Below are 27,609 nucleotides of genomic sequence, written 5' to 3' on the forward strand. Positions count from 1 at the left end.
TCACCAGGGCTCTGCCCAACGGGGGATGGAGCTGGAGCAGAGCACGAAGCTCTTCCCACACTCGGGACACTCACAGGGCTTCCCTTAGTGGTGACTCCGTTGGTGTCGGGTCAAGTTAGAGCGCTGTGAGAAGCTCTTCCCACACTCAGGACACTCGTAGGGCCTCTCCCCAGTGTGGATGCGCCGGTGGACAGTGAGGTTGCCATGTTGCTTGAAGCCCTTCCCGCAGTCGGGGCAGCGGAAGGGCCTCTCCTCTGTGTGAATCCGCTCGTGTAGGAGGAGATTGGAGCTTCTCTGAAACCTCTTCCCACACTTGGGACACTCGTAGGGCCTCTCCCCACTGTGGATGCGCTGGTGTTTTCTCAGGGAGGACATCCACCCAAAGCTCTTCCCACATTCCAAGCAGGTGTAGGGCCGTTCCCCCGTGTGGATCACCTGGTGCTGGATCAGGGTGGAGCTGTTGCTGAAGCCCTTCCCACATTCCCCACACTCGTAGGGCTTTTCCCCAGTGTGGATCATCTGACGCTGGATCAGCCTGCACTTGTAGCTGAAACCCATCCCACATTCCGAGCACTTGTGGGGCTTCTCCCCTCCAGGAGGCTTCTCCACCAGCTCTGAGCTCCACCTGGATCTCCGGCCACCTTCCCGGCTCAGGGAGGGTCTTTCCTCCTCGCAGCTCCCTGGGCTGGGTTTGCAGCCCCTCCTCGAGAGGGATCTCCGGGGCTTTTCTGCCTCCTCCATCCCTGCACACCTGAGGAATGAAAATTCCTGGATTAGGGGGAAATAACAAGAAGACAGCTCCATAAATTGGGTGTTCCTCCTTGCCCAAGTCCATCTCTGGAAGTCATTGAGCATCTTGTGTCTGTAATAACCTCCCAAACAACAAGATTCCCAACCAAAATCCCCCAAACTTTAAGACAGGGATCAAAAACAACCCCAAATATCAAGATTCAGCCAAAATCCCCTCCAAAATTGCGCTGGATTGAAAGCAAAACCAGTGAGACACTACAAGTCAGAAATACAATTTGATAGGAAAAAAGAGGAGAAATAAAATCCATGCAATAGTACAGAAGAAAACAACTGACAGAATCAGAATACAACCTGACACCCCGCTAGTTAGGGTGGTGGTGGCAGTCCCGATGAAGTGGTCTTGTTGTAGTAGTGATGCTGTAGAAAGGTCTGGTAGCTCTTGTCCTCTGGAAACCAGTGGGTGAGGGCTGCCTTGGTGTTCCAAATCTCAGATTTTCTCTAGGTAGGAAAGGCTTGGCTCCTCCCCCTGGCTGGAACATCTCCCAATGGGATGTTGGAATTTTATCAGTCATGCAGTGGCACTCAATGGCCCATTAACAGAAGATATCTTCCTGGAGGAAGGATGGGTTGTGGAAAAGATAAAGAACACTGCCCCACCTGGTTTTAACAGATGGCCCATTAGCAGAGGATATCTCCCACACAGATAAGGATCACTGCTCCACCTGTTTTTTTCCACCACTCTTTGTTCTTTTGTTTCTTCTTGGGACCTCCGACTAGTTACTTCATGTTTGCTGCTGATTTCTTCTTCCTTTTGAAGATGAAAATGGTAAAAGTGTCTTTGACCTGCCTTGCTGGATATTGTGAAGAGGAAGAGTCATCTACTGCAAGTGGAAGTGTCACAGGTGGAGCAGAGTTCTGTGAGTGCTGTATCAAACCAGACCTCGTCAGACCTGCCAGAACAACTGGTCCATGCTGCCCTGCACTGCTCTGCCTGTTCCTCACTGTTTCATGCCAGAGTAATTTAACTGCTGTTAATTGGGTGTGTGTTTCACTCGAGCCAGTCCAGCAGAACCAGCAGAAAGCAGCCCCAGAATGAATGGGGCTCTGCAGAGGAGCCCCAGACTATTCATCAGCCTGCCCGCAGAACTGGCTCCAACTCTGAACCCTTGTGACTACACTCTGAAGAAGACACACTTCTGATATTTCTGAGGCACTTATGACTGAGGCACTGCACGTGCTTGTGCAGGGAAGAATCCCAAAGTTCTTTCTTACTTCAGGAAAAACCCTGCAGGAGTGCATACCCAGCATCTGCTATCAGCACATCCTGGCTGCACGTGCAGGAGAAGCAGCAGCAGCATTGTACACGTGGGTTTGTTAAGCTCAATTCCCCTACACTTTGAACAGTGCTCATCACAAACATATTTAATGGCACACCGATGCCATACATTTCTCCTAAAAGCCTCCCTTGTAACTAAACTTTGCTGGAAAGTTAATGCCGAGGATGAAGGAGCAACTTCGGTCTCAGTCCGGAGGTGGAGGGGTTCTAAACACTGACTTTCCGAGAGCAGCATCTCTCCTGAAGCGCTCGGGGCCACCCGAGGCGCCGCCGGGAGCGCGGTGCAGAAGCCGGCCCGGACTCAGCCGCAGCGCCGGGCACCGCGCATCGCTGCTCTGCAGGGCGGCCCGCACGTCCTCCAGCAGCTGCCGCAGGCTGCCCTTCTCCTGCTGCAGCTCGGCCATGCGCTCCTCGGCCCGCTCCAGCGCCACCATCTCCTCGCAGCGCTCTCGGGAGCTACATGGTCATCTTTCATGACAGGAAAAAAGAGACAAGTTTATTCAGAAATACACTCGGTTTATAGCATGACTCGTAATTCCCAGAGTAGAGAAAAGGTGATTGGTTCAGACAGAAGACACCCCATTCCCAGGGCCTGGTCACACATCACAACAGCTGTTCTATCTTTGTTACTAATTCCTTTTTATTTTGACCAAATTATCAGCCTGGGAGAAATTCTCCCTAGCCTTGAGCTGGACCAGCTTATCGGCTGGGAACAGAGCTGAAAAGCTCCAGCCTGGAATATTATTCAGGCTGTAATTTTCTTACTTTCTCAATATGTGTCCCACAAATGTGCTTGAACGTCGACCTTCTGTTCTCTCAGGCTTCCTCACCTCTGTAGATGAGGTGACTTCCAGGTGTTGGTGTGTGGGTGTTAAGAGGTCTGTGTTAGAGATGAGTAAGTGTTCAACTCGTTCAAACGAGCTGCCCAAAGCAGTGATTTTGGTCTCTCTTTGCCTGGGGAGCAGGACCGGCATTGTTGAACGCAGGCAGCAGCACGAGCAGGGCTCCTCCAGCAGCAGGGACACGCCAGGAGCCAGAGGGGACCGTGGCACCAGAGGGGACCGTGGCACCAGCCGTGCCCGAGGCCTGAACAGGCTGCCAAAGTCAGGTGGTGCTGACAGGCTGCGTTAACAGCCCAGGCAAGGCGTGGTGAGGAGCCAGGGCTGGGGGCCACCCAAGGAGTCCTGTCAAGAGCAAATCGTTCTAATATTCTCTCTAGGACAAAAAAGGAGCAAACCAGTCCAGCAGATATGTGAGGAAAAAGAATTCAAGTTCGTTTAAAACGCTGCTTAATACAGGGTTGGGTTTCTTTTGGGTGAACTGATGATAATAAATATTTGCTCCCATATGGTGAGGTTTCTCTGCAAATAGGCCTTGATGGGAAATTTCTGACCACCTTCAGTTTTGCTCTTTCTTCGGTTGAGCACCTGAGTAGCTTTGTTGAGGAATGGAGAACTCTTTGTAGCTCAGTATTTTCTCAGGAGGAGCCTTAAATTTTATCACAGGAGGAAGGACAGGCAAAGGTTTGAAAGCCTTCCCCTGCTGAAGTGACACACTTTGAGAGGAGTCTGTGAGGAGAAGTCCCCTCAGGCACTGCCAGGGCTGTTTGCCTCCTCTGCAGGCTCAGTATTCTGGGAATTCCACAAGCCTCAGATGCCACTGTATTTTCCCCTGAATATTTTTTGTCGTGCAGTACACAGGGAGAATATTTTGTGCTAGATTCTCCTCTGGGCTGAGAGGAATGTTGAATTTGTCTTTACAAATGAGCTCTGGATCTGCCTGTAGATAAGGCTAGCACTGAGAGATAAAAGAAACAATGGGATGGATTCCACTGATTGATGAATGGAAAAAGATGTTTGCCTTTACAAACAAACTGTAGGGCTGCTGATAAATCAAGTTGGATATCAAAAGATGAAAGAAGCAAGGGGAGGGGGGAACTATGAATTATATAAAAAATACAAATGAAAAGGGAGGGTTATACATTAGAGGGGAATTTCAGATATCAGGCATTCCGGGAAGTCTGTGCCTCTCAAGTACCTCAGCCAAAGGGGAAAGAGAGAGGGAAATGCAGCCGGGAAAATAGGATAAAAAGGAGGCTGCGTCCTCCAAAAATTGGAGAGATCCCAGGGGAATGTCCCATGGCCTCTCCCTTTATTCGAATAAAGCAAAAAGGACTCCTCTGTCTCCTTTTTGGACATAAACCTCTGGTGTTTGTGGATTAATTTTCCTGACAATTTGGGGGCTCGTCCGGGATCTTTCCACCGTCCGGGGCAGCGAGTGGAGCTGAAGGCACCTCACCCAGTTTGGGTGATCAGCTCCCCTTGGTGCCGGCCGGTACCGGGCGATCCATTGGGTTCCCGAGACTGTCCAGGAGACAGACGAGTGGCGGACCAGGGGGGTCCGTGAAGAGTCCGCAGGGAAGGACCACTGAAAATCTCACCGGTGAGTAAAATGGGATCTTCGGGGAGCAAACCTGGGAGGGCACCCATGGAGGGTAGCACAGGTAAACCTGAGAGGGCACCCATGGAGGGTAGCACAGGTAAAACGGGGCACCCAGAGAGGGTTGGAAAGGTGAAGCCGCAAAGGGGCCCCGGAAAAAGGGATGACGATCCCATAATACCCCCGGAGAGTCCCTTGGGGTGAATACTGAGGTCTTGGGAAAGATTGTATATTCACCCAGAAGTAACTATGGAAATGATGGTAAAATATTGTTATTTTGTGTGGCCAGAGTATAAGTTGGCAAGGGGACTTATATGGCCACCTTATGGAACAGATAAAATTCATTTGTGTCGAATTTTGTGGAGGTATTTAGAGGAAAGTGGTGAGGAATGGGATGTTTTTCAGCACCTTCCCCCTTCTTGTCCTCCAGTGTTGCCAGCTGACCCAGGTCATCTGTATCCTGAACTTTCAGAGCAAGGGGATCAGGAAAATGTTATTCCTACAGCCCCACCTGAGAAGGATGACGGTGTAGGGGGAGGGGAGCAGCATGTTGTATCACCCCCCAGAACTAGAAGAGGAACTCAGTTTAGGGCATCAGAAGCCCCCCAAGAGACAGGGGTACACCAGATGCCACTCTGTCAAGTTCCTTTGGGGGTCAAGGGGGAGGATTTGGGTTTGTAATTGTACCACTCAATACCCAGGATATAAGAGGGTTGAAAAAAGAATTACCCCCATATTTGGATGATCCCATAGGGGTGGGGGAAAAGATAGAGGAATATTTGGGAAATGCGGATTATACATGGAAGGATTGGGATTTTCTTTTGGGAATTTTGTTTGGGTCATCAGAGAAACGAATGATTTTGCAGAAAGCTCGGCAGCTGTGGGAGAATGAACATCCACAAGCAGCTGGACCCAATGCACCTACGGTGGGTGATGCCATCCCCCAGGCAGACCCCCAGTGGGACCCAAATAACCAGGCCAGTCTGGCTCACCGTGATTGCCGTGCTTATTTGATCAGGGCAATCAAGTCAGCGGCTCCCAGAACTAACAACATAGCTAAGGCTCTGTCGTTAGAACAGGAGAAACAGGAAAGCCCTCATTGGTTGGAGAGGATTAGGGATGCCTTGAGGAAGCACGGGGGAATGGATACTGAAGGGCCAGCCTTCAACACATTGCTTAAGGTGCAATTTGTTACTAAAGCCTGGCCTGATATAAGGAAAGGAGTACAAAAAGAAGAAAAGTGGCAAAATAAGCCTCTAGAGGAATTGGTTAGAAAAACACAGCAGATATATGTAAGAAGGGATGAGGAAAAGGCAGAAGCTAAAGCAAGGATGATGGCAGAGTTTGTGCAGCCCCGGAGGAATAAACCACAGGGTCCAAGGGGTCCCCAGGGACAGAGGGGACGGGGTCGGCCACAAGGAAGGGGCAGAGGGATTCCCTCCTCGGCAGGGGACAGCCGACCCAAACAGCGGCTGGGGAAGAACCAGTGTGCTGTCTGCAGGGCAGAAGGGCATTGGAAAAACGAGTGTCCGCAGAAACAACTGGACCCTCAGGAGGAGGAAGTCCAGAGGATAATGGAAATGGATTGTTAGGGGTGTCAGGGGCTCCTGTTATACCAAAGACCCACCACTCAGGAGCCCTTGATAACTTTTAAGGAGGGTCCGGATCGAGAGGAGGTGTGTTTTCTGGTAGACACGGGGGCCTCTCCATCCACCTTAAATTTTATACCTAAGGGGGGGAAATTGTCAAAAAGATCCTTGGTTATTCAAGGAGTAAGTGGGAAGGATGAGCGAGTGCATTTTATTCAACCTCTGTTAATAGATGTGGGGGACAGATTTGAAGTGCATGAATTCTTGTTTGTTCCTAATTGTGATTGTAATTTACTGGGAAGAGATTTGATGGCTAGAATGGGAATGCAAATTAGCATTGTAAAAAAGTGACACGGAGTCCGAAACTGTGATATCTTTGTGTAAAATGTCTGAGAAGGCTTATGCTGAAATAAATTAGGAAGTATGGGCAGCCCCAGGGACAAATTGGTTAATGCCCCAGACTTAGCTCTTCCAGATGCAGAAAAAAAAAATTCAACTATATGTGGATGTCAAACAGGGTCATGCTAAAGGAATTTTGGTGCAAGAGCATGGGGGAACACGGAGGCCTGTTGCCTGTTTTTCTAAGTTGTTAGACCCGGTGGCCAGAGGCTGGCCCCATTGTCTGCAGAACTGTGCAGCCACAGCTCTGATGGTGGCTGAGGCCCGAAAGCTGACAAGGGGAGGGGATCTCATTGTTAAAGTCCCACATCAGATTAAAGCTTTGTTAACTGAGAGAGCCTCTAAGTGGATGACGAGTGCTCATTACATTACGATTATTACAGTATGAATCTTGTTTAATGGAACAGGAGGATTTAGAATTTAAAAGTGGAGAAGATTTTAATCCAGCCTCTTATTTAAATGGCCCTGGAGAAAAGGGGGGCCAGGAAGAAATCCATGATTATATCCAGTTATAGACCTCCAGACAAGGGCTAGGGAAGATTTACGAGATATTCCCTGGCCTGAGGGAGAGAATGTGTTCATTGATGGGTCCTCCAAGGTGGTAGAAGGGAAACGATTTACAGGATACTCTATTGTGAATGGAAAGGAATTAAGGGAAGGGGGGAGGTTACCACACACCTGGTCAGCTCAGACAGCAGAGCTGTACGGGCTTGTAAGAGCCTGTGAATTATACCAGGACAAGACAGTAAATATATTTACTGATTCTAAATATGCATATGGGGTGATACATGCATTTGGAAAACGATGGAAAAAAAAAAAAAAGAGGTTTATTCAGCTGCAAAGGAAAGACATTAGCTAATCTCTCGCCTATTGGAGGCAATGAATTTACCAAAAAATGGTGGCAATAATCCACATTAAGGGGCATCAGGCAGGATGGTCGGAGGAGGCAATAGGAAACCGACTGGCTGATGAAGAAACTCGAAAAGCTGCACTGTTGCCAGAAGTCTCTAAGATCCTGCCTTTGCTCCCAGTAACTGCACCGCTGCCAGAGAAACTCTCTTTTCCACCAGAGGAACTTGAGATAATTAAAAAGAGTGGGGCAGAGGAAAGAGAAAATAATTGGTTTACAAGGAATGGTAAGCAGTGGATACCAAGAGCTCTAGCCTTACAATTGTTAAAACAACTGTCTCTTGTGAAATCTCTTCGACAGGAAGCTCAGCTGGCACAGACCCTGCCTTTGGACTTTGCTGTTCACAACATCCAACCGGGACACTGGGTCCTGGTTAAGGAGTGGGAAGAAGCACCACTGGTGGCCAAGTGGCGTGGACCTTTCCAGGTGTTGCTGAGCACAGACACAGCCGTCAAGACAGCTGAACACGGCTGGACCCATCACACTCGGGCCAAGGTCTCTGCAGCCCCAGAGATTTGGACATCTCAGCTGGAGGAGAAGGACGGGAAGCCGCGACTGACACTCGGCAGGAGGGGACTGGAGCAGCAGCCAGGGCGTCGACATCGGGGGAAGCCTCGTGTGCCCACCCACAGAGTGCCTGCTGAAATAGTCTGTGTGGGCATCCCTCCTCTCAGATCTCCAGGCACTGGGGGCCAACCCTTGCTGTCATTGTTTTCTTTATGTTGAGCTGTTTCTGTGCCTTCACTCGCCACAAGCGGTGTGAAAGACAACGTGAAAGTAAAAATGAAGTTAGGAGATTAGATTACACAACCAGAATGTTTCTCTTCATAATGTTCCCTTTATATTATCAGTTAGGTTGGGGCCAAGAATGGGAAAATAATTTTTTGACCTTAGGAGAAGAAGTAGCAAAAACCTTTAACCTTAGCAATTGTTGGGTCTGTGGAGGGCCAGGACAATCTGAAAACTGGCCATGGGTGGCCAGCCCAGTTGAACATCAACAGTAGATTAGCACCCTGGGTAAGGTCCGTAATGGAACAGGATTTTGGGATGAAGAAGGAAGTCCATGGCGGCTTCATTCTTCTGAAAAAGACACTTATTGCCTAAATAGGCAAGTAGAGGACAATGGAAAAGTGGTGAAACAAATTGCAAAATGAATTAAAAAAATTAGCTCATGTGCCAGTCGAAAGATGAAAAGGATGGGAATGGGACATGATTTCTTGGCTACCTGGTGGACTATAAGTTAAACAACTGCTTTTTTTCCTCTTACGTGCTGTAGCAACTCTAATCTTTTTGCCAGGCATGATCCCTTGCTTAGTACAACTTATTCAACATGTGATCAAAAGGATGCAGGTAAGAGCCACGCCTACTGATCCAGAGATGGTTACAAAAGGACAGAAATTGATGTCACTCCAAATAATTACAAAACCAAAAAAGACTCAGGAACAAGAAATTAAGTCAATGAGAGCTAAAGTGTGTAAAGACAATTATTAAAAAATAAAAGAGCAGGGGTTGAGAGGAATGTTGAATTTGTCCTTTACAAATGAGCTGTGGATCAGCCTGTAGATAAGGCTAGCACTGAGAGATAAAAGAAACAATGGGATGGATTCCACTGATTGATGAATGGAAAGAGATATTTGCCTTTACAAACAAACTGTAGGGCTGCTGATAAATGAAATTGGATATCGAAAGATGAAAGAAGCAACGGGGGAGAAAACTATGAATTCTATAAGAATTAAAAATTAAAAGGGAGGGTTCTACATTAGAGGGGAATTTCAGGTATCAGGCGTTCCGGGAAGTCTGTGCCTCTCAAGTACCTCAGCCAAAGGGGAAAGAGAGAGGGAAATGCGGCCGGGAAAACAGGATAAAAAGGAGGCTGCGTCCTCCAAAAATTTGAGCGATCCCAAGGGAGTCCCATGGCCTCTCCCTTTATTTGAATAAAGCAAAAAGGACTCCTCTGTCTCCTTTTTGGACATAAACCCCTGGTGTTTGTGGATTAATTTTCCTGACAGAAAGAACTTGGGGATTCTTCCCTGCACAAGCACGTGCAGTGCCTCAGTCATAAGTGCCTCAGAAATATCAGAAGTGTGTCTTCTTCAGAGTGTGGTCACAAGGGTTCAGAGTTGGAGGCAGTTCTGCGGGCAGGCTGATGAATAGTCTGGGGCTCCTCTGCAGAGCCCCATTCATTCTGGGGCTGCTTTCTGCTGGTTCTGCTGGACTGGCTCGAGTGAAACACACACCCAATTAACAGCAGTTAAATTACTCGGGCATGAAACAGTGGGGAACAGGCAGAGCAGTGAAGGGCAGCATGGACCAGTTGTTCTGGCAGGTCTGACGAGGTCTGGTTTGATACAGCACTCACAGAACTCTGCTCCACCTGTGACACTTCCACTTGCAGTAGATGACTGTTCCTCTTCACAATATCCAGCAAGGCAGGTCAAAGACACTTTTACCATTTTCATCTTCAAAAGGAAGAAGAAATCAGCAGCAAACATGAAGTAACCAGTCAGAGGTCCCAGGAAGAAACAAAAGAACAAAGAGTGGTGGAAAAAAACAGGTGGAGCAGTGATCCTTATCTGTGTGGGAGATATCCTCTGCTAATGGGCCATCTGTTAAAACCAGGTAGGGCAGTGTTCTTTATCTTTTCCACAACCCATCCTTCTTCCAGGAAGATATCTTCTGTTAATGGGCCATTGAGTGCCACTGCATGACTGATAAAATTCCAACATCCCATTGGGAGATGCTCCAGCCAGGGGGAGGAGCCAAGCCTTTCCTACCTAGATAAAATCTGAGCTTTGGAACACCAAGGCAGCCCTTACCCACTGGTTTCCAGAGGACAAGAGCTACCAGACCTTTCTACAGCATCACTACTACAACAAGACCACTTCATCTGGACTGCTACCACCACCCTAACTAGCGGGGAGTCAGGTTGTATTCTGATTCTGTCAGTTGTTTTCTTTTGTACTATTGCATGTATTTTTTTTCTCTTATCTTTTTTCCTATCAAATTGTATTTATGACTTGGAGACTCTCACTGGTTTTGCTTTCAAACCAGCACATGTCTGGAGGGGATTTTGGCTGAATCTATATATTTGGGGTGTTTTTGATCCTTGTGTTAAAGTTTGGAGGATTTTGGGCAGGAATCTTGGTGTTTGGGAGGTTATTACAGACACAAGATGCTCAATGACTTCCAGAGATGAACTTGGGCAAGGAGGAACACCCAGTTTATGGAGCTCTCTTCTTGTTATTTCCCCCTAAACCAGGAATTTTCATTCCTCAGGTGTGCAGGGATGGAGGAGGCAGAAAAGCCCCGGAGATCTCTCACGAGGAGGGGCTGCAAACCCAGCCCAGGGAGCTGCGAGGAGGAAAGACCCTCCCTGAGCCGGGAAGGCGGCCGGAGATCCAGGCAGAGCTCAGAGCTGGTGGAGAAGCCTCCTGGAGGGGAGAAGCCCCACAAGTGCTTGGAATGTGGGAAGGGTTTCAGCTGGAGCTCCAACCTGATCCGGCACCAGAGGATCCACACTGGGGAAAAGCCCTATGAGTGTGGAAAATGCAGGAAAAATTTCAGCACTATTTCTGATCTGATGAAGCACCAGGTGATCCACACAGGGGAACGGCCCTACACCTGCTCGGAATGTGGGAAGAGCTTTGGGTGGAGCTGCAACCTGAGAAAACACCAGCGCATCCACACTGGGGAGAGGCCCTACGAGTGTCCCAAGTGTGGGAAGAGGTTTCAGACCAGCTCCAATCTCCTCCTACATGAGCGGATTCACACAGAGGAGAGGCCCTTCCGCTGCCACGACTGCGGGAAGGGATTCAAGCACAACTCCACCCTCACTGTCCACCGGCGCATCCACACTGGGGAGAGGCCCTACGAGTGTCCTGAGTGTGGGAAGAGCTTCTCACAGAGCTTTCACTTGACCCGACACCAACGGAGTCACCACTAAGGGAATCCCTGTGAGTGCTCTGAGTGTGGGAAGAGCTTCGTGCTCTGCTCCAGCTCCATCCCCAATGGGAGGATTTGTGTTGGATAATCCCCAGTGACCCCTGTTGGGCAGAGCCCTGGTGATCCGTGGTCCTGGTGATCCGTGTTGGGAAGACACCTGGCTGGGGGACTGTGCATCATCCTGTCTCCCTGTGGGCACCTGGATGAATTCAGGGGCAGCAAAGTCCATCAGGATGCAAACCAACTTTGGGAATTCCTTGGGGAGAATGAATTTGTTGATATCCAACTCTAGCAAATCTTCTGTGTTCAATCCTTTCTTCTGGTGGTGCCCTGCTGGGCAGGGTGGAGGAAGAACCCCCGGCCCGTGGCTGGAATTGAGTGCAGCGGGCGCTGGAGAACAGCCATGAAACCAGAAACTCATCACGACTCCTCTGACTAAACCCTACAGTCCTCACCCAGCCCCCAGCGTGGCCTTGAAAGACTCTTTATCCTAAATAACTCTGACTGCCCCACCTGGGAAAAATCACAAAACCCTCTGCTGCCCGGGCAAGGTATTAACTCTTGGAATGCCCAGAATAAAACTTTACAGATACTTTATTCTCTCTCCTAAAAAAAAACCAAAAAAACCAAAAACAACCAAAACACAAACAAAGCCAAAAAAACCCACCAAAATAGTCATACATACAGAAACATTATAAAATCACCGAAATCAATTAAAAAGAAAAGTCAAATATGAAATAAAGAAAGGAGAAAAGTAGTGAGCTAAAATTTATTTTTTTAAACTACGGAGAAAAGCCTCTTGTTTCATCTACAACACATAAAACTATTTTGAGGTGAATATGACTGTTCTAACTGTACATATAAACAAGAGCATTGATATTAAAGTAAACAAATGTTAAGATTGCTGTAATCTCCTGTTTAAATAATAAAAAAACCCTACTGTTCCCCCAAGAAAAAGAAAAAAAATCTCTGTACTCAAAAATAAACTGTTTTTTCTTTAACCTGTTATAATCCTTAAACTGTGCCTTGTAAATTAACACAGTACTTAAAAAAAGTTATGAGAAAAACTGTTAATCTGAAAAAAGGGTTTTTAGATAGTAATCAGATTTCCATTCTCCTGGGCAGCTAATCACTAACATCAAAACCACAAGAAAACTGTTCGTTATTCTAAGTTTTTTTCTTATAGCTCCCCTTAATAAAATTTCAATTTCTACCGTTTAAAGTTAAACCTGTTTTTTACCTTTGTCCTAATCCTATTTCAAAACAAAAACATTTTCAAATTAATAAACCAAAACCACTGCATCTAACCTCAGTGATTCCAGGATTTTGATTTCCTATTGCCCAAGGGTGTCTTCTCCAGCCAAAGGGTGATGAACTCAGGTAAAGACCAAGATTTTGGAGACAGTGGGGTGGAAACCCCTCCAAAAAAGGTTCTTCCACCCAAGCACGTGGATCCTCAGCTCACACAGACACAGAAATCGTTTTCTTTTGGCCTTGATTTGCTTTTAATTTCTCTTCATCCCTTTAAAACATCCAACACTGGGGTAAAAATAAATTCACTGAACTGAGACATGGGTGGAGACACGGGAGGACCTTCCTTTGGTGCAGTTAAGGCTGTGTCCTCTTGTCCTGTCCCTGTTCCCTAAGAGAAGAGCCCGACCCCCACCAGGCTGCACCCTCCTGTCAGGGAGTTGTAGAGAGTGATGAGGTCTCCCCTGAGCCTCCTCTTCCCCAGGATAAACATTCCCAGCTCCCTCAGCTGCTCCTCACAGGACTTGTGTTCCACAGCTTCTCCCCTGTTTTTCCACAGCCACTGCTCCTGTTCCAGTGCAGCTGCAACCCCTCCAGTGGTGCTGCTCCCACTCCAGTGCTGCTCGTCTGTGACACTGAGGGGACAGGTGGGACTGTGAGGACATTGTGACACTGCAGGGCCTCCTGGAATTGTGGGGCCGTTGTTACACTATGGGGACATATGGAACCATGGGTCCCTTGTCACAATGAGGGCATAAATTACACTTTGGGGCCATTGTGACATTGAGGGGACATATGGAACCCTGATGCCATTGTGACATGAGGGGACATGGAACACTGGGGCCACTATGCCACAGCAGAGCCTCCTGGAAGCGTGGGGCCATTGTGACACTGAAGGGAAAACATGGAACCATGATGCCATTGTGACACATCGAAACCTGAGGCCATTGTGACGTGAGGGGAAACATGGAACTGTTGGGCCATTGTGAAATGGCAGGGTCTCTTGGAGCCATGGGACCATGGTGACACTGAGGGGACACATGGAACTGTGGGGCCATTGTGACACTCAGGAGACACATGGAACTGTGGGGCCATTGTGACACTCAGGAGACACATGGAACTGTGTGGACACTGTGACACTCCAGTGTCTTGTGGAATCCAGAGGCCCTTCTAATTCTGTGGGGCCTCATGGGACCAAGAATCCTTTGTGATATTTTGGGGCTTCAGGGAAAGAAAGGGATTCTGTGACACTGTGGGGTCTGATGGAATCCAGAGGCCCCTATGGTTCTGTGGGGATTTTTGGAACCAAGGGGCCATTGTGATGCCTCAGGGCCTTATGGTGTCCGCAGATCATCGTGACATTTTGGGGTCTCCTGGAATGAAGGATCCATTTTGACTTTACAGGGCCTCATGGAGCCAAGGGTGACAACATGAGACCTCACAACAGAAAGGGGGGACCCTCTGTGCTGGTTTTGCACATTTGACATTTTGTGAGGAGTGAAGAAGCCACCCCCGGAAATGATTTTTTTTGACAGGAGCTGCTAAGAGCTTCCTCCATGTCTGATAAAATCTAATCAGTGATTAGTGTTGAGAACTGACAACCTGTTAAACCACTGAAAAAGCTGTGCAGCCAGAGTGGCCCCACTGTTCTGGCTGGGGCCCTTGAAAATCCTGGCACAGCCCCCCAGAATTCTCCACTGTAAACAGCTCTGGCCACCACCCAGCAGGGATCATATGATTATCTGCAGGCCTTGGAACAAGATATTATCTCTTTCACTGTACAGATGAGACTTGCAGACCTTCAATTCTCTCTTGCATGAGAGAACAGGACAGAGTGAAGACACGTCGAGGAACAACACTTGGACCCCAAGGTTAGAGAAGTAGAATTCAGGTCCCAGATGGGAGGGATTGAGGAGATGCATGAGTGTTGGGCTGAAATCCTCTTGTAAGTCTATGGGAAAGATAAAGTTGGTATGTCAGACTCTATTTCCCTGTAACCTGCTGAAAAGCACGTGGAGGATGAAGTGTTCAAATTGTAGACGTGAGCAAAAGCATCCATGCTGAACCAGCAGATATTGAAGTAGCTTGAACAGAGAGAGATGAGAGTGATGAAGACCCTTTACCCCAGGGAAGAAGAAGAGAACCTCTGTTCCCAGGGATGAAGATGATCTCAGAGACAGATGAAGAGAACCTTTGCTTCTGAACAGCTCATCCTTAAAAGTGTGTCCCATTAGCCAAAGATTGAGCCCTCAAAAACAACTGTGGGGAAAGCTGTAGGTCGAGGGGAGGGACTTTTACACCGTCATGAGATTTCCATTCTCCTGGGCAGCTGATTCACTGTGACTTTGAAGCCACGAGAGAATTGTCTCTTGTGGAGAAGTCTCCATAGCATGACAAGAGAGACTCCTCTCCCTAAGTGAACTGGAAAAAGACTATTTTAGAGATGGTAAACTGGCTGAATTGTTCCTGCACGTTGTCAGTGTAAAGAAAAGAGGATGTGGAGGGAGGAGAAGTGTTCTGAAGGTTTTATTCTGATTCTTATAATTCTTTTAGTTCTGTTAATAAAGTTCTTTCTTTATACCCTTTAAGGTTTGAGCCTGCTTTGCCTTCCTCCTAATCCTATCTCACAGCAGGAAATGAGTAAATAATTCTAGAGGAAGATTTGGCCAGCACTAAACCTGTAGTAGCTAACAGCTGGCCTGGAGGCCTTCCAGTTATAACTAATCCCAACTGTAATTTTATAATGTAAATCATTCTATAACTATTGTCATGATATAACTTGAGCAGTCTGGGCTGTTGGGGAGCAGGTCTAGGCCATCTGAGGTCGGTGGCCACCACGTGGCCCGAGAGCTCCTGCTGGCCCTGGAAAAAAACTCACCTGGATCTTTGCAGCGTAGAAATCCATCACGGAGCAGAGCAGGCAGCTGGGGCTGGCTGGGAGCTCGAAGGCCACAGTGAGATGGACAAACTAGGAGACATTAGGAGACAGTGGGGACACACTGGGATCAGCTGGAGGGAACGGGGAGGGATCTGAGTGAGCCTGGAGGGGCTGGAACAAGATCAGGGATTGGAAAGCAAGGGTTGGAATGAGGTTGGTTGTGATGGGAAGAGACTGGGAAGGCCTTGGTGAGTTCTGACAGGTCCTGGAAAGGAATGGGAGAGGGTTTGGGGATCCTGGAGCAGTGGGGAGGTTAACTAGGAGGGAGTTATGGGATCCTGAGCGGAAATAGAGGGGCTTTGGTGGGTCCTGGGGAGGCTGGGAAGAGATTGGGAAGAGGTTACAGGGTGTCCTGGGTGGGCAGGAGTTGACTAGGAAGGTGCTTAGAGGGGCTGCGGAAGGTCTGGAGGGTCCTGACCCCTGTGGATCCCCAGAGATGCTGCCAGACGCCGCCCGCAGCAAGGTGCTGATGGGGATCGGAGGCTCCGTGTTGGGCTTCGTCTTCCTGGTGCTCGGCTTCTACCTGTACAAGAAGGTGGGGTGGGGGGGTCCCGGGGGTCATGTCCCCCCTGCCCAATAAAGCTTCCCAATTAGACCCAGTTCCGTTTACTGGGGGGAGGGACTGGGAAAGGACTTGGGGGAACCCCGCGGGGGGATCGTGGCTGGGGGGGAGGGTGGGGTCCAGGTGGGGAACACTGGGTGCTGCGGGTCTGCCCGGCAACCGGTGAGTCATCACAGCTGCTCTCTCTCATTGGCTGAATCTTCTTCATCGCATTCTCTGATTGGCTGAGGAGAGGCCCGGGAGTTGAGAGAAGGAACAGGAGAGATCCCGGCCCGAGCACCGGCACGGGAACAACAGAGCCAGCCTGGGCACAGCGAGGGAATTTATTACCAACCAAATCACAGCAACACGAGGAGAAGGGAAAGAAATCTCTCCAACCCCTTCCCTCCACCCAACAGGGATCACCGGGACCACGGATCACCAGGGCTCTGCCCAATGGGGGTCACTGGGGATCATCCAACACCGATCCTCCCATGGGGGATGGAGCTGGAGCAGAGCACGAAGCTCTTCCCACACTCGGGGCACTCACAGGGCTTCCCTTAGTGGTGCTTCCGTTGGTGTTGGGTCAAGTGAAAGCTCTGTGAGAAGCTCTTCCCACACTCAGGACACTCGTAGGGCCTCTCCCCAGTGTGGATGCGCCGGTGCCTGATGAGATGGGAGTTGCGGTTGAATCCCTTCCCGCAGTCGGGGCAGCGGAAGGGCCTCTCCTCTGTGTGAATCCGCTCATGTCTGAGGAGAGTGGAGCTTCTCTGAAACCGCTTCCCACACTCAGGACACTTGTAAGGCCTCTCCCCGGTGTGGATTCGCTGGTGGTCTCTCAGGGCAGAGCTCCATCCAAAGCTCTTCCCACATTCCAAGCAGGTGTAGGGCCTTTCCCCTGTGTGGATCACCTGGTGATGCATCAGGCCTGACCTGTCTCTGAATCCCTTGCCACATTCCTCACACTCCTAGAGCTTCTCCCCAGTGTGAATCACCTGATGCCGAATCAGCCTGGAGCTCCACCTGAAACCCTTCCCACATTCCAAGCACTTGTGGGGCTTCTCCCCTCCAGGAGGCTTCTCCACCAGCTCTGAGCTCTGCCTGGATCTCCGGCCGCCTTCCCGGCTCAGGGAGGGTCTTTCCTCCTCGCAGCTCCCTGGGCTGGGTTTGCAGCCGCTCCTCGAGAGGGATCTCTGGGGTTTTTCCTCCTGCTCCATCTGCCCAGGTCTTTGGAATGAAAAATCCTAGTTTGGAGGAAAACAAAAGAGAAGAGGGCCTTAGGCTGGGGGTTTCTCCTTGCCCAGGTTCATCTCAGGAAGTCACTGGGCATCTCGTGCCTGGAAAAACCTCCAAAACGCCACCACAGCGCGGGGGGGCCCGGCCTTGGCGCTCCCCCCCTCCCACCTCCCCAAATTCCCATCCAGGGGGGCGCTGGGGCCCGGGCCGGGCGCAGGTGGCTCCAGGTGGGCAACGCTGGGAGCTGCGGCTCTGCCTGGACACTGCTGCGTCATCACCGCCGCGCGCTCTCATTGGCTCAGCGCTGCCCGAGGGGCGGGGCTGCACCAAGCCGGGACACCCTGCTCCAGGGGGGATGGCCCCAAAACGGGGGACCCCCATGCAAGGAACAACAGCAAAGGGTCTCTACAAACACAGGCTGCGAATCCGCTTGGACACAGGGCCGGGGACGTGGACATAAGGAAGTGACAGCAGAAGCCATCAGGGTCAGAAAATGTTATTAATTGATCACACAGACTGCTGCTCAGCCAAGGTCCTGCTCAATTCATGAACTCCCAGAAAAAGAAGAAGGACTTAACAGAGCAATGAATATCGTTAGCTATACAAAAGTGGATGAATATTAACGGGGGGGGGGGGAAATTCAGCAGGTGCATTGGCATGTCGGTACCTCTCAAGTACTTCAGCCAATGGGAAAAGGGAGAGGGAGATGCAGCTGGGAAAATTAGGATGAAAAGGATGCTGTGTCTACTAACAATTGCAGAGACCCCATGGGAAATGGCCCACGGCCTCTTCCTTTATTTGTGAATGAAATTACTTTTACAGGAGTCCTCTGTCTTCTTTGTGCACAGAATCCTCTGGTGATGTGAATTTTCCCACACACCTTGGGGCTCGGTCCGAATTCCTTCCCCCATCCAGGGCGGGGACAGTGAGTGGAGCTGAAGGTGCCTCACCCAGTTTGGGTGATCGGCTCCCTTGGGTGGCAGCAGCACAGGGCATGGATTGGGTACCCGAGAGTGACCAGGAGACAGACGAGTGACAGATCAGGGGGGCTGGGAAGAGTCGGCAGCCAGAGAGCACTGAAAATCTCAGCAGGGACTACAGTGAGATCTTCGGGGACAAATGGAAAGCCAGGAAGGGATCCTGGCAAAAGACATGACGATCCCACAATATCTCTGAAGGGGCCCTTGGGAGCATGTTGAGGGAGTTTGCACATTCCCCCAGAGGTAATCAAGGACATGGACACCCAGGGGGGCAATAAGGGAAGTCCAGAAGGGATTTAGACAACAGGGGATGGATGGTGTTGGTGTGCTGGGAAGAGATTGGGTGAAGGGCAGTGGGCAGGAATATGGTTCAGGAAAGAAGAAGCAGCAGGAGTCTATGTGGGAAGAAAATGGATGATGACAAAGACGACGAAGAGAAAAATACTGAGGATGGGGATGTTTTTCAGCAGGCTCTTATCCTCAGAAGTTGCCAGCTGCTGCAGATCCTTTGTATCCCCGGTTGCCAGGACAGGCACACAAGGAGGTCAGGATTGCAGGGGGTTTCTCTGTGCTGGGCAGCGGCAGGAGCGGGCGCAGAGGGGCGGCACCGGGAGCACGGGCTGGGGGCCTGTGGGGAGCTGCGGGGCCGGGCCGGGGCTGTGGGGCAGCCGGGGCTCAGCGCCGGGCGCTGCCTGAGCCCAGCACCCCCCGGCAATTGCAGGCCCGGCAGTGGCCCCCGGCCCCCAGGAGGCTGCGGGACGCCCCGGCCGCTGCCCGGCCCCGTGGAGCTGCCGGCCCTGCCCGCCGGGGGGGCCGCGTTTGGACACTGCGGCAGGACAGGCACCGGCTCTGGGATACGGGCTGGCCACGGCAGCCACAGCACAAGGAGCAGCACGAAGGAACAGCTGGGAAATGGGCATTGGACGTGCAAGCATCCAGATTAGCTTTTAAGCATTTTCCTTGGGTCACCGCAGAAAGGAATGATTTAGCAGAAAGCTCAGCAGCTGTCAGAGGATGAGCACCCCCAGGCACTGAGGGGGCTGCAGGAGGGGCAGAAGAAGCCCCTGGAGCACTTGGTCACAAAGGCACAGCAGGGGAATGCAAGAAGGGAGGAGGAAAAGGCCAAGGGGAAGGCAAAGGCCATGGCAGAGTTTCTACAGCCCCTCAGGGATGAACCCCAGGGCCCAAGGGGGCCCCAGCACCCAGGGGCTCTCACATCCTTACACCATCTTCAACCAGGTGCCCTCCTCACACTGACACCATTCAGTCCTTGATGGCAAAGATGCTTTCTGGGGATGCCCACTTACACAGGATGGTAAACTGGATTTTGCCTTTGAGTGGGAACAAGAGGTAGAAGGGAAAATGAGAAAGACATGGACGGTCCTTCTGCAGGGATGCACGGAAGCACCAGCCTTATTGGGGCAAGCTTTGCAGAAAATATCACAGGAATTTACCCCATCCCCAGGGATTGGGTTAATGCAGGATGTGGATGACTTGCTGCAATCAGGAGGACAAGAAGTGGCAGAAGAAGCCACTGAAATGGCTGAATGTTCAGGCTAAAATGCATCTTTGAGTATTTGAAAAAAAAAACACAAATGGTGGAGAAAAAGGTTAAATATTTTGACTGAAGGTTTGTGGTGTATTGACCCAGAGAAAGACTAGGGAATCTCAGAAGTAACATTACCCAGCACTAAAATGGGGCTGGGAGAATTTTGAGACTGAATAGATAATTGCAGGACCTGCAATTGGATCCTCAATCCTGGATTGAAGATTGTCTGACTTTTTAGGCCTAGATAGCCTCAATGTTGTGGTATGGACATGAGAAACTGCAAAACTTCAAAAAATTAAATAAAACCAAAATGATTGTTGCCCCAGACACGGCTCCTTTAGAATTAGAAAAGAAATTTGAATTGGATGTGGGTGTTAAACAGGGCCATTCCAAAGGAATTCTTGTGCTAAAATGTTTAGCCCAGTGGCCAGAGTGGCCTCATTGTCTGCAGAATTGTGCAGCCACAGCTTTAATGGGACCTGAGACCCAAAAACTGATGGTAGGAGGATCTCCTGTTGTTCAAGTCTGGCACCAAGTCAAAGCTTTGATAACCAAAGGAGCCTCTACATGGATGAGCAGTGCTCGGTGATTACAGAATGAAACTTGTTCAGTGGCACAGGAGGATTTAGAATTGAGGACAGGGGAAGGGTTTAACCCAGGCTCCTGTTTGAACAGCCGGCACAGGGGGCTGGGAACAAACCCATGACTGCATTCAAGTGACAGAGCTCCAGAGCCAGGCTGGGAGAGATTTAGGAGACATTCCCTGGCCTGAGGGACAAAATGTGTTTATGGATGGGTCTGCAAGGGCAGGAGAAGGGAAAAGAGCTCCAAGACACGCTCTGATGAAGGAAAGGGAATTAGACCAAGCTCAGGTTACCCCTGCATGGTCAGCTCAACCGGCAGAGCTGGGTGTGCTTGGAAGAGCCTGGCACTGAAATGCCCTGAGCAGGAAGGCTCAAATATCTGCTGGTGACAGCATGGCAGCTAACAGGGTGAAAAAAGCAGTTCTGACTTCTTCAGCAATAACCGGATCGCTTATTAAGGTATTTCTAAAACAAATAACTCCAAGATAAGGGATTGTGGAAACAACAGACTCTCAGATGGGGAACTCATTTTACAGCAAAGACCCTTCAGGGGGTTATGGCTGCTTTAGGAATACAATGGGACCTCCACAAGCCCTGGAACCCCCAGAGCTCAGGTCAGGTAGAAAGAATGAATGGGGAAATAAAGAAACTCCTTTGGAAGCTGGTGATAGAAACCAAGATGCCATGGTAGCGGCTTTTGCCATTGACTTTGGCAAGAATAAAAGCCAGACCCAGGGCAGATATTGAATTATATCCCTTGGAATTGATCTTTGGAATTCCTTACCCTCGTAATTCTCCACCTAGTGGAGGGTGGAGATAAGGGATGTATGGACAGGAGAAAAGGAAAAAAACCTGAGAAAATGAAAAATAACAAAATGATTGGACCACCAGCTATGTCTCCTCCACACTGAGAAAAAGAAATTTGAATTCTAAGTGTGTTATAAGTGTACATTATATTATTGAGTTTTTGCAAATATTAAAATGAATGCTATATGCTGGAAAACATTGCCGTGTGAATATAGTTTCTTTTAGTTCTGCAATTAACAAAACTTATAAATAGCTGTGTGATAAATATATTTTTCTTGGAGTATAATGTAAAAATCTTTTGTTCATGTAACAAACTTGGAGAATGGTAAAAAAGATAATCAGGAAATTCTTCACATTCCTGGATTATAGGACACCAAAACCCCAGGGAAGGAAAAAATTATTTACAGGTCAGAGGAGAGTGATTCTGAATAATGCATGAAGGTCTATGAATATGCAACATGTTGCTGCATTTAGGAAGTGTTTTCTGAGTCAGTGTGTGCCCTTGGCTGAAGGCCAAGCATCCGGCCATTATAACCTTGGGCCAGAGCCAGGGCAGATATTCAATTATCTCCCTTGGAATTGATGTTTGCAATTCCTTACCCTGGGAATTCTCCACCTAGTGCGGGCTGGAGATAAGGGATGGATATTTCAAGCAGTCTGTGGCCAGAATCCTGTCTCTTGTGAAATCTCTGCCACAGGAAGCTGGGCTGGCACAGAGCCTGCCTTGGCACTTTGCTGTTCACAGCATCCACCCAGGACTCTGCCTCTCAATTACACTCACACACTGGGCTGCCTGCGATTCCACTGTTGGAAAGTATACCAACTTTAAATTTTTTTTACCTTTCATTTTACTAGTCAGGCTCGGTTTGCCTTTCTCTCAGGAAAGAAATTTTAAAAGGTTTTTTTTAAGGGATGTTGCATCACTCAACAGAGATGAGTTTAACATCTGGGAATAGCCCAAAATATTCCCACAAAGAGAACGACATTCAACAAAACATCAAGGAAACATCAGCAAACATCAAGGAACACCCACCCCAGACACTGCCCCAGGCCCAGATGGAGACACCTGGTCTGGAAAAGACTGAGAAGGAAATCCAGGAATGTGGATCTAATTAACATCAGAAGAGGAGAAATCTGAGTGCAATAGGAAACCAAACACTAAAAACTACACAACTTTGAAGCAATGTACACTAAACCAATGGATTTCAATGGGTTCAGACTGTAAAATTTCAGGAAAAATCTAGTAAAATTCACACCACATGGAATGATTTTCTCTGCACATCCGGGCTATGTGTGGAAGAAATTGTTTCTGTTGCACATCCTGACCAGAATCAAGTAATGCCTTGACTCTCTAACACTAAAGATATTGCTGGAGAGTTTTTTATTGTCCCTGCAGTTTCAGTGACAAGATTACACCATGAGAAAAATTTTTCACATTAATCCTACTTTTAGATTGTCAGTTAGGTTTGGGCCAGGGGTGTGACAAGCAATTTTTACTCTTAGGCGAAGAGGCAGAAAAGACTTGATTGCATTGGAATATTTTTCTATATATTTGTGGTGGCTCTTAATGACGGCAGAATTTCAGAATGGATCTTTAGAAGCTCACCTTTAAGTTGCATTTTGCAAACCTAGAAGAGTATTAATGGTGAGGCTTTAACGCATAAACTGTTAATAAAAAATGGCTAAAAAAAATAAAAAAAGAAAAATAAAGCAGATTATGAGGGTGGACGTGTGAATCACCTAAAGGCTGCTCTGGAAGAAAATCCTAGTTCCAGGCAGCCAGGAGAGGAGTTTTAGAAATGCAAATTAACATTGCTCTGGAAAAGTGTGGACAATGCCCAAGGGCCTTCTTGCCAGGGGGAGGAATTTCTCTGAGTCCATCTGCCCCTCACTCCCAGCTCTGCCTGCTTGCACAGATGGAATTTGCACAACTAAAGGCAGAGCCCATAGTGAGGATATCTGACTAAAACAGAAATTGGTTAAGCTGCAAAGGGAAACAGCAAACGGAGAATATTGAGCAAATTTCATGAAAAAAAGTGTGTGTGGGGGGATCATGCCTCTCCCCAAAGCACTGAGGTGTTTTTGCTAGTCCAGAGAAATGAGTTGGGAATCCAAACATTTTATCATTTCATAAGATAAAAGTGGTCAATTGATGCAGCCGTGGCAGGAGGGAGCACCCAAAAAAGGGAAAAAGATGAACAGACACCAGAACAAATGCTACAACACCATGGACCAGCCCCTGGGATCCCTAACGAATTCATATCAGGACACAGAAAATCCATTCATAATTTGAGTGGCATAATTAGGTTAAAAAGTATCGTTGAAATAATAACCAAGCAGACAGCTCCAGCTCCTGACCTTCCTGCTGACCAAGCCACTGAAATGAGGAACGAGACATTTCACCATGGGATGGGATCAGATTATCTACTTACAGATGAAGGAGGAGTTTGTGGAAAATTAAATGATACAAACGGCTGTTTGCAAACAAATGATAACCGAAAAGCGGTTCAACAGATAGCAAAGGAAATATGAAAATATCTCGTATTCCGGAGAAATAATGGGAATGGGACACGTTTCCGTGGTTCCCTGGCAGACCGTGGCATAAATGAATGCTGCTGCTCCTCTGACGTGCTGCAGCAACTCTCAGCTTTTTACCATGCACGACACCTTGCACCAAAGAGGATGCAGGAAAAGAAATTGAGTCAATGGAAATTAAAAGTTAGTAAAGGCAATTCTTGAGAATATGAGAAAAGGAAGGATTGAAAGCAGTAAGATTAATATCGTAGTAGGGGTGAATATTAAGAGGGACATGCAGTAGGCGGATCGGGAAGTCTGAACCTTCCAAGTATCTCAGCCAGTGGGGAAAGGGAGAGGGAGATGCAGCCGGGAAAATGAGGATAAAAAAGGAGGCTGCGTTTTAGAGACCGCATGGCAAATGCCGCATGGCCTCTCTCTTTGTTCATCAATAAAGTCACTTTTACAGGACTCCTCTGTCTCCTTTGGGCACACAAACCTCTGGCCACGGGAATTTTCCCGCACAGCCCCGGGCACAGGGCAGACACCTCTGTGCCACCCACAGCAACCGGGACGAGCCAGCGCTGCTCCGGCACCGGCTCCTGCCGAGGCCCCAGCGGGAAGGAGACCGCGGGCAGCCGCTCCCGCAGCGCCCTCAGCCCAGCGCCAACACGGGCCGGCACCGGCACAACCAACCCGCCAGAGCCCCCTGCCGCCCCCTCGGCCCGCAGCGAGCCCCGAGCCCCCGCACAACCGAGCGCGGCTCCCACCTGCGCTGGGGCCGCCTCCGAGCTCCGCCGCCGCCTGTGGCTGAGGAATTCGATGGGATGTGTTGCCTTAACCTTTCTGACCACTCCCAGCCCATCTATGCCAGCATTCAAGCCCTGAAAGAAGGTGTGAATAAACTTCGGGTAGATCATGGGTACGACTGGCTGAACTGGCTCTTAGGGCACTGGGGACTCACTGGCTGGGTTAGGAATTTAGTTCAAATAGGTTTGTATGTATTAGGCATCATATTATGCATTGTAGTAGTTATTCCTTGTATTTTACAGGGTGTTAAGAATTTAATAGACAAATCGCTGAAGAGTGTATTTTTAGTTAAAAGAAACGGGGGAGGTGTGGATATGGTTAATGCAAATGAGACTGATAGTACTGCAGATTTAATCAGCAAATGCAGCCTGACAACGAGGATGCCTGGCAAGAGCAAACAGAGACCTGACTGCAAGAGGACTGGATCAAGTCTGGGTTATGGGAAATAAGATTTTACTAAGTCCAAATGTAAAGTTTGTCTATGTGAGAGTTTGTCTATATAAGGTTTGTCTATGTGATTGCAGGAAAATATTGCCAGCCTTCCTGTAAATGGTATATAAGCACATGTAGTGCTCAGTAAAAATTGGATTTTGATCACCATTCAGTGTTCCCGTCTCTCTCTCATCGTCAATAGTTCAAGTACTCCCAGTGGGGTCCTGGAAAGAGAATGGTGGCACATCTACTGCCTGCTACCCCCTCTAGGCAATATTCAACTGTTTAGTTCACAGACTCATCTTCCAGCACTCTTAGTGGGGTCAGCAGAGCCACTTCCCACTGGTGGGGGCAAAGAGCACCCTCTGTGCCTTTGTGGTGGGAGCAGACAGTGTTGTCTCAAAGGAAAGGTCAGAGAGAGACCAAGCTGGACCTCTGCCTCCTGCCCCTCACCCCACAAGGGCAGGAGGGCACAAAACTGAGAATGCTTTTTTTCCTTTCGGTCCTGTCTTTCCCAGGAGCTTGACTAGTTTGAAGGAGAGGATTCGAAGGATATCTTGAGGATCACTGCCAGTGCACAGCACACATGGCATCCCTCACCCCTTACATCATCATGGCATGGAGGGGTAGGAACCAACAACAGCCCTACCCCACTGCTCCAGAAGCCAAAACCCCCATGCAAGCATTTAGTTATGGCCTTCTTAGAGAACCACATTCCCACCCAAATCTTCCCCTCTGCAGCAGCTCATTCCCACAGGAACTGGCAGAGCAGATGGGCTTTGGACATTGGCTGGCTTCCATTGCACTCCTTGCCCTGGAGCTGGCACGGCAGGAGAAGGGCTCTGGTGAACCTTCTCCTCCTCCCATGTAGGCTCTAACCCAGCTGCCAGAACTTCAAGTTCTCAGAGCACTTCTGGGCTCTGAGCAGCGGCCACGGGAGGAGGAGATGCAACTCCAAAGGCAGCAGTTCCCAGGCCCAGCTCCTGCCATCCCAGTGGGGCTGTTCGGTGGTTCAGGAGAGGAAGGGAAGGGCAAGTGCAGGTGGCAGTAGCTCATTTCCGACTGAAAGAGGGAAAGGTAATTTATTCACTTGAAATCACTGCATTCAAGCTCTGATCATAACCTGAAAGGGAAGTAGCACCTGCTCGTGTTAAATTTGGGTGGAGAACAACTGTTACACTTGATAAGGTAAGCAGTGCAGATGTAAGAAAGGAGTCTCCAGCAATGGACGGCAGGGAAGGAGTTCAGCGACAAGACTTTGGGAGGGCCCAGGGGCATAAAAGGCAGAACATCCATTCTGTAGGGGAGCACGTGGGGGTTTAGTCCTGTGCTCCCAACGGTGATTTTTCTCCTAATTCAGTCTTTTGGTGTATTTTTGTGCTAAAGTTAAATAAAACTTTGAGAGTTAAAAAAAGAAAAAAACAAGAGCGACCTTTGTCACAAGCCCTTTATTATATTTTGTTAAGGTTTCATAAACCATTAAAATTTTAAAATATGAGCGTTGTTTCTCACACCCTGCACTGCCAGGGTAAGAGGTGCAGATGGAAGGAGGGAGGCTTGGGCGAAAGCTGGTTTGAAGGGTCTTCATTTACTTCTCATTACCTTGCTCTGAGTTTTTAGAGTTTTCTGCCAGAAACCTCTCCACTCCTCCCACACTTATCCCCTGGCGTTTGGGGCAGTTTTCCCGTTTTGGGGGAAATCAAATCCATGCATAGACACTCCCAATTAGGAGGTATCGGCAGTGAGGCTCCAGGGCTTCCCGCTGAGCCGGAGCCAGCGAACACGCAGGGCTGGGAAAGGCGTGCCGGGAGCTGCGGAGAACTTTGTTTGTGTTTCCAGGCCAATGGCGGCTCGGGCCCGGGCCCGTTCCAGGGCTGCTCCTCATCTCCGCCTTTGCCCTCCCACAGCCCGGGGGGCCCTGAGAGCGCGGGCCGAGGCTGGGCCGTGTGCAGAGCCCGGCCCTCGCTGCCATTGGCTGATTGTGCCAATGTCACTCCTGGTTGTCGCGCGCTGATTGGGCAGAGCAGCAAAGGCGCCATTGTGGCAGCGTCTGTGCGGGCCCGGCAGCGGCGGCAGCGGCCGGAGCCCGGGGAGGCGGCGGCGGAGCTCGGAGGCGGCCCCAGCGCAGGTGGGAGCCGCGCTCGGTTGTGCGGGGGCTCGGGGCTCGCTGCGGGCCGAGGGGGCGGCAGGGGGCTCTGGCGGGTTGGTTGTGCCGGTGCCGGCCCGTGTTGGCGCTGGGCTGAGGGCGCTGCGGGAGCGGCTGCCCGCGGTCTCCTTCCCGCTGGGGCCTCGGCAGGAGCCGGTGCCGGAGCAGCGCTGGCTCGTCCCGGTTGCTGTGGGTGGCACAGAGGTGTCTGCCCTGTGCCCGGGGCTGTGCGGGAAAATTCCCGTGGCCAGAGGTTTGTGTGCCCAAAGGAGACAGAGGAGTCCTGTAAAAGTGACTTTATTGATGAACAAAGAGAGAGGCCATGCGGCATTTGCCATGCGGTCTCTAAAACGCCGCCTCCTTTTTATCCTCGTTTTCCCGTCTGCATCTCCCTCTCCCATTCCCCACTGGCTGAAGAACTTGGCAGGTTCAGACTTCGTGATCCACCTACTGCAT

At 49.6% G+C, this 27,609-nt stretch overlaps 1 pseudogene; it reads right to left on the reverse strand.

Annotated features, from left to right (window-relative positions):
- LOC148218062 (uncharacterized) lies at window positions 1–27,609 on the reverse strand (annotated as a pseudogene).

The sequence above is a fragment of the Sturnus vulgaris genome, unplaced genomic scaffold (genome assembly GCF_052056855.1).
Source record: "Sturnus vulgaris isolate bStuVul1 unplaced genomic scaffold, bStuVul1.hap1 Scaffold_195, whole genome shotgun sequence".
NCBI classification, from domain to species: Eukaryota; Metazoa; Chordata; class Aves; order Passeriformes; family Sturnidae; genus Sturnus; species Sturnus vulgaris.